At 41.5% G+C, this 7,326-nt stretch overlaps 1 non-coding gene across 1 annotated transcript; it reads right to left on the bottom strand.

Annotated features, from left to right (window-relative positions):
* Positions 1 to 6,869: 6,869 nt before the first annotated feature.
* On the bottom strand, positions 6,870 to 6,977 carry LOC125581140. The gene has a single exon (XR_007318851.1). It is a non-coding gene; the product is annotated as a small nucleolar RNA R71 (small nucleolar RNA).
* Positions 6,978 to 7,326: the final 349 nt, after the last annotated feature.

Here is a 7,326-nt window from a genome sequence, read left to right as displayed (position 1 = left end):
TGGGGCTGCGCCTTGTGAAGGCTGCCTTCGTACCCTTGTTGAAGGGATCAATCCTTTCAAAGTTCGTCTTGGAGTTAAGGTTCTTACGACCTGTTTTCCAGTGAGACCTTTACAGTCTAGTTGTGTGTCGTGTAGATGTAATTGAGCATGTTGTTGCTGATGCCATTTTATTTTGTGGGTGATCTTCTTTTAAAAACGTATAGAGAGGCCATACGCGGAGGTGAGAGAAAGAGTGTGAGTTGTCATCTCATTTCTGACTCTGTGGATCGTGATACTTGTCGTTGCATAAGATGAGAACGTCCGAAGATTTGTGTTCGAGAAATATCATAAACGCGCAAAGATCGACGAAGAGACATGTTTTAGGATCTCGTATCTTTGATATCATGCCTTGAGATGTTGAAGACCAGTGTGATGGGTTTAGGGCAAGACCTAGGTCTAATCACATCTTTAGGGGGTGCGATGACTACTTCGACTTACGTTTCCCATATCGTTTTCGACCTGATTCCGTCCCGCTTTGAAGTCCACGATATGTTTTCGGCTTACATGACTTGTATTGTAGGAATCGAGCATCTCTTCGAGGATAATTTTTAAGTCTCCCGAAAGTGCTGACCAAAATTTCGGATTTTTTATATAGCGCTATTACCCTTGTGTCGGGTGTACGAGAGCTATCTCTACGAGATGGCTTAGTCTGTTTAGGACATTAAGAGTTTGTTGTGATCAGCAACAAACTTATCGGTTTATATTACCGTTTTTGAGTCTTCGCGAAGAATACGTGTTTGAGAAGATGTTAGTTTGTGTATGACTGTTTGGTCTTCCAAGAATGTGCCTTTATCGAGGAAGGTAAGTTTGTCGAAAAATGGTTCTTCAGGCGTCTGCGACGTCTCGCAATGCTGAAGATGGATTTTTCTTTCGTATGCCGCGTTTCGTTCTTGAAATGTTTGCGGGCTTGAAGATGTTTCGCGATATTGAGCGTTTAGGCTTATCCCTACGTTTGAGAAACATTTTGGTTTGTCTACGGATGTTCGCAGCCAAAATTGTTGTTCATGTTTGGATGCTAATAATTTGATTTAAGATCGAGGAAGTAGGACTGAGGGGTCACGTAAATTTGTCCCTCGGAAGAAGCGTTTTCCTTCGTAGAGCTTTGCGATGTGTTGGCTTTTCGAGATCTCTTTCGTGTATATTCGAGGATGTTACGTATAGCTCTAGGAGCTCTGTTACGAATTTTTCCTTACATGCCGCGTGTTATAGGTAAAACGTAGCGGGCTTAAAGTGTATTGTGGAACGTCTTAAACTTGGTCGATTGTCGACGAGTTTAGGTTTTCCGTTAACCGTTTGGTTGTTAGGAATGAGTATATCTACGAAGAATTTATCATATGATTTCCGACTATGGGTTATACGATAATTATTTTCTTACATGATGTTTTTAGACAAATCGCAGATTGTTGTTTAGCCGTTAAGTGATGGAGCGATGGTTGCTCAAATACTTTGGATTGGCGTGAAGGATGTGTTCACTCGGATAGCCAAGGGCGTTGTAGACCATGGTACTTTCGTGTTAACATTAAGGTCATGTTAGTTTACGATTGTCCTTAAAAGGGATGCCGAATTCTGGTTCAGACTTTTACTGGAAGGCGTAATTGACCGAGGGCCAAAGAGCACTTGTCGAGATTGATAGGCCAAGTTTGCCGGGGTTATCCGTGGAAATATGGCCGATAGTCATAGAAAACGATTCTCCGCTCTAGGTTTCAGTTATACGACGAATATTTCGAATAATGTTACCTATAGTCTTATGAAAATTGATTCGTTTTTGTCTGAGGAAGCCGAAGCCCAAGAGTTTTGATACATAACCAGTGCGGAATCAGTTGCTGGATGATTGCCTGCTCGGATGTGACCGAGGGGAACGAAAGGCAGAAGCCAGAGAGCCGCAGGGCTAAAAAAATGAGATCTATTAGATCGTAATGCGAAGAACTAGAGTTTGGATTGATCATCCAAAGTCGGATCGATCATCCAAAGCCGGATCTTACTGCTTTGTATTTGCTATACGAAAAATACTTTTTCGTAAAACATGTTATGTTTACTTTTGAAAGTTTCTTCGTATGACTTGATCTGATTGTACGAAGGATTTTTCGCGTAAGTAATGGGGGACCGGTTTTACGAAGGTTGTAAATCGGTGTTATGTATACACAAGTCAAAGTAGCGTTGTTTCTACGGGTTTTACGAGAAACGTTTCTGCTTTGATTTCGATCTTTGGTGAAAGTTGCTTGGAGTTACTCATGGCGTGTTACCAAAGTTTATTTCGCCCCGATCTAGTCGCATAACGTTTTTCATAGGCTTTCGAGTGGATTCTCATGACATATTCATTTCTGGAACGAATTGGTCAACCAGCGATAGATCTAGCCAACGATCGGGAAGAAAGTGTTCCCATTAATGCGCTCGCTACTACTTTTATTCTCGAGTTTTCTTTGTCGCAAATGTTTTCGATGCTTTTCCGTGACTCACTTGGTTCAACGGAAACTGAAAGAAATGATTTGATGCTTGAAGATTTCTCGTAAATTTTTTTTTTATATGAAACTCGCTTTATATAGCAGGAAAGGGCTTCAAGACTTTGACTAATCGTCGAGTTTCAGTTTGACATTGGTACATGTTTTTCTATACGCATGATTGCGACGAGAAATTCTGTATAGTCTTTGAGATTATATTCATGATCGTCTGGATATGTTGCTAGCGTTTAGACGAATCTTGGATTGCCGTTTGCCTTTTTGGGATGATTTTAAGTGAGGCATCGCATTGCCTAAGTGTTTTTCTGCCTGTTGCTGCTTTTTCAAAAGCGTTTTCTCGATGCCGAGGAAAAACGTTTTTGAAGTATGGGAGTATACGAGTATAGTATACGTACCTACTCCCTCTTTTTTTTTTACGAAAGAAAACGATTGAACCAATATTTTGAAAGGTTGTGTACGTTTCTTCTTCCGAGGATTGGAATGATCGACAATCTGGGTCAATTTAAAGACGACGCTGAGACTGTGATTTGGTTGTTTTCAGGTTGAAGACTTGGAATATGTCGGTTTTAAGAAAATCGCTAGAAACGAATCGGTTTTAAGACGATTGTTCGTGTTTCTAGTTCCTTCTTTCTTTAGGAAGTGATCTGAATATGTGTGGCGATCGTTTCTCGATTTTCAGAGAGTTTAGAACGGTTTGCAAGATATGCCTGAATAGTCATGGAACAATATACTGAGACAGGAAAAATCGCCTAAGACTTAGTTCGCTAGACTATCCACCTAGGTTTTAAGTTCCCTAAAATTCTATTGCAGTCTCAAAAACGTTTTTATTTCTTAGTACTTTCCTACGAAAATATCAAGTCTGATTTCAAATGATACCAAGTCGGACATACCTTAGTTCTCTCGAAGATTTGGGTTTACCTCTTCTCCGTTTTGCTTCCTCATTTCCCCTTCCTCTTCTCGTGTCTGTACGCCCTTTTCGATATTGGTGTTTATCCTTTGAAACTTGACAATAATCTTCCGAACTTGACTTTTATCGTCAATTTTGTAAAAAAGGTTCAAATTACTCATATAGTTGAGGCGGCTAAGGTGTTAGGTTAACCGTTGCTGTTTTATACGATCAATTTGAATTCATACGAGAGAACAAGTCTTTGCGGTTTTTATCGTAAAGTTCCAATTGTAACTCCAATCGAAACCAAACAGAAGACATTTTGATCAAGATTTGAAGGAGAACGCAAAGATGTAGATACGGGTGAGTAGGATGCCCAAGAGAGTGAGCAGGATGCCCAAGAGGGCGAGTAGGAGCAAGCCAAGGAGTTTAGGCGAGTCTTACTTGTTTTCGTCGTAAAATCTCAACGGAAACTCTGATTGAGACAAAACGACAAGCGCTTCGATCGGGATTCGAAAAAGAACGCAAAGAAGGATCCTTTCGGGGCTGGTCCAACTGTCCAAATCGCCAAATGGGCGAGTTAGACGACTTGTTCGGAGAGTTGGATCAACTAGCAAGTCCTCCAACTTTTTTTTATCGTAAAATCTCAACAAAACGAAACGAAAAGCGTTACAATCGGAATTCAAAAGAGAACGAAAAGGAGGAGCCCTTGACGGCTGGTCAACTCGCCAATTTGGCGAGTTGGACAGATCCAACTCGCCAAATGGGTGAGTTGGAGGGCTTGCTCGGTCCAACTCGCCAAAGGCGCGAGTTGGACGGCTTGGTTGGTCCAACTTGAGTTTTGATGGTACGTTGATGCGGTCGTTTCATAAATGCTGTCAATTTTATTCTAAGAAAGTCGTATCGTAACATACTGACTTGTTTCACTTCTGCGAACGATGTTCCATAAAACATTGTCGTGTTTAATTTTACGAAACCTGTTTCGAAAAATGTTGTCGAGCTTTTTATGAATGTTATACCGAAAAATGTCCTGAGTTTAGTTTGACGAAAGCTGTTTCGTAAACATGTTTTTGAGTTCGGCTGTAGAAGAGTCCTTTTTGGAAAAGTCGTGTTTTGCGGCTCTTCCGAAACTTTAGTTTCTGGGTTCAAGTATCAGAAACTTTGGCTGTGACGAGTTATTACTGCGGTCAAACTTCATTGGAAATTCCTCATTTCCCTAGGATCGATCCGAGAGAGTATTGAGTAGTCTTTCCGAAATAAGCTTGGTAGGCAAGTTGATATACCATGGATTTAACCTTTTTTCATCCATGGTATATAAGTATTTTACTAGCTATATATTATATATTCTATCCTATTAGGTATGTTTTCAGGTTCAGGAGTATCTTGGAGTAAAGTGATGATTATGGAGCATTTAGAAGCTTAAAAGAGATTTCATCCGAGCTGATCATTAGAGGTCGATACGAAGAAGAAGCAATCGTTCGACGCACATCCAGTGCCGTCGATCGATACAGAAGAGAAGCCTCGACGATTGAAGATTATGATCGATCGATGTACATCCTGTACCATCGATCGATGTCGAGCCGCGAGATGCGTGACTTGGTTCCAGCCGACTTTAAACCCAAGGCTTCACCAAATTAAAAGATTTCCCCTGACGAGTTTTTAACCTAATAGTTATATACTTGCCTAAGTGTTAGGAGGCAGGATAGCTTTTGGCCACCATTGTATTCTTAGTTTCAGCAGAGAGTTTTAGGAGAGAAAATCATAGAGAGATTTGTGATTGGAACTCTATTGATTCATCCATTCTATTTTATGCAGTTTTTATCTATATTTTGTGTCATGAATTGCTTAGCTATGTCTGAGTACGTCACTTGTTAGATTCAGGGTTCAAATAGGTTAGAGGGATTAGCCCCAACTATAGATTTGCTAAGTTGTGATATTCATTGATTGATTGTTCATTAATGCTTGTTTCAGCCTTGCTAACTAGAACATGAACCTAGGAATTAGCATGAGTCAAGCATCCTTGACCATCCTGTCCTGAATCTAATCTGTAATGCTAGGACTGCTAGAGAGATGCTAACCGTTGATCTAGGAGACTAGTGAGCATTATCAACCTGCGCCTAGGGCTTAGCTAGAAGCATCGATCAATATTGTCTTCTGACAATCGATCGATATCCCTATAGGATCATCGATCGACACTTTCTTGTGATCAAAAGACGACAGTTGAGATCCAAGATCTAGTTAGTTAACCAGTGAAACATTGCCATCGCTGATCACTATGATTAAAGAGTTGAGCTCTAATATATCATGCATGCAACTGTTAGGCATCTATATGATTATAATCTCCAACACCTGAATAGAAACTCTGCATCTAATATCTTCCAATAAGTTACACCCCCAATCATCTTGTTAGTCGAGCAATAGACTTGCTCAATTAGGATTGCTATTTACTTTTAAACCATAAAACAAGAAACACTTATAATTAATAATTTGACTAGATTTAATAGGTTCCCTAGCTCCTTGTGGATTCGATCCCTAAGTACTGCAACTGAACCTCTTATTTGAGAGAGTAATTCACTCCTTAGGGTAACTTGGGTGGTATTAACTTTGGCGCCGTTGCCGGGGAGCTTTGATCGCCATTAGATTTAGTGTTATTAATTCTTATTCTTTTCTCTACCCCCATTCTGACACAAAATTTTTTCTTGTCTTTTCAGGTGCATGCCCAGCAAAACCAGAAGCAACAAGGACAAACACCTGCTATTCTCAGAAGATCCTACTCACTTGGAACGAACGATCCGCAAAGACCAATGTTCCACATCGCTCGACGCAGCAGCTTTAACGTCGACCGATTCTCACACCCAACCGTTGACCGACAACCGACCTTCATCGTCGACCGATATACATTGTTCGACATCGATCGATACTACACTGCGTACATCGATCGATCATCAGTCGCGAAACATGGTTGCGATTGTTATTCTCAGACAGGACGAGAATGGAAACCTGTATGACCAGGATGGTCATCTGCGTAATGCAACAGGTCAGAAACTAGACGCTCAGGGTAATGTAATCCCTGATACTGATGCTACAGGAGCTGCTCAACCTGTAGAAGAGGCTGCTCGACCAAGGGCACTGGCTGACTACAATCGTCCAGATGAGTACTACGCCAACAGATCAGCTATTCGACTTCCAGAGATTCAAAAGCAGAATTTCAAGCTGAAGCCTTAGTACTACACACTCGTGTCGCAGATACCCTACTCTGGGTTACCGCACGAGCATCCTATGGACCATCTAGAGAGGTTCGAGGATCTTATCGCTGCTATTCGTATGGATGGAGTCCCCGAGGACTACCTATTGTGCAAGCTCTTCAAGTATTCTCTGACTGGAGAAGCGATGCACTGGCTTAAGCAGCTACCCACAAGATCTCTAACATCCTGGGCCGACATCAAGAATGCTTTCTTGAAAAACTTCTTCGATGAGGCACGCGCTGAAGACTTGAGGAACAAAATTGCTACATTCGCGCAGGAGACTGGAGAGTCTTTCAAAGATGCGTGGATCAGATTCAAGTTCTTCCAGTGAGACTGTCCACACCACAGATTCAACGAAGTGCAACTGCTGAGCACTTTCTTCAGAGGTATCGCCTTGAGGTATCAGATGGCTCTTGATAGTGCTAGCAAGGGAAACTTCAACACCAGGAATCCAGTGGAAGCTTTGAGACTGATAGAAAATCTAGCAAACAGCAGCAGCACCAAGAACACTGACTTTGAGAGGAAGAAGTCTGTTGCATCCCTAGGGAAAGAGCAGATGGACGAAGTTATAGCAAAGTTAGATGTGGTTCATGAGCTTCTTAGGAAGCAGGTCTGCTCAGCTGAAGGAGAAGTAGCTGTAGACATGGAAGGAGAAGAAGATGTGAACTACACTGGAGGTACTGGATTTCGGAGGTCTTGA

This window comes from Brassica napus, chromosome C1 (genome assembly GCF_020379485.1).
Source record: "Brassica napus cultivar Da-Ae chromosome C1, Da-Ae, whole genome shotgun sequence".
Classification (NCBI taxonomy): Eukaryota; Viridiplantae; Streptophyta; class Magnoliopsida; order Brassicales; family Brassicaceae; genus Brassica; species Brassica napus.
This window is presented reverse-complemented; position numbering and strand designations above follow the sequence as displayed.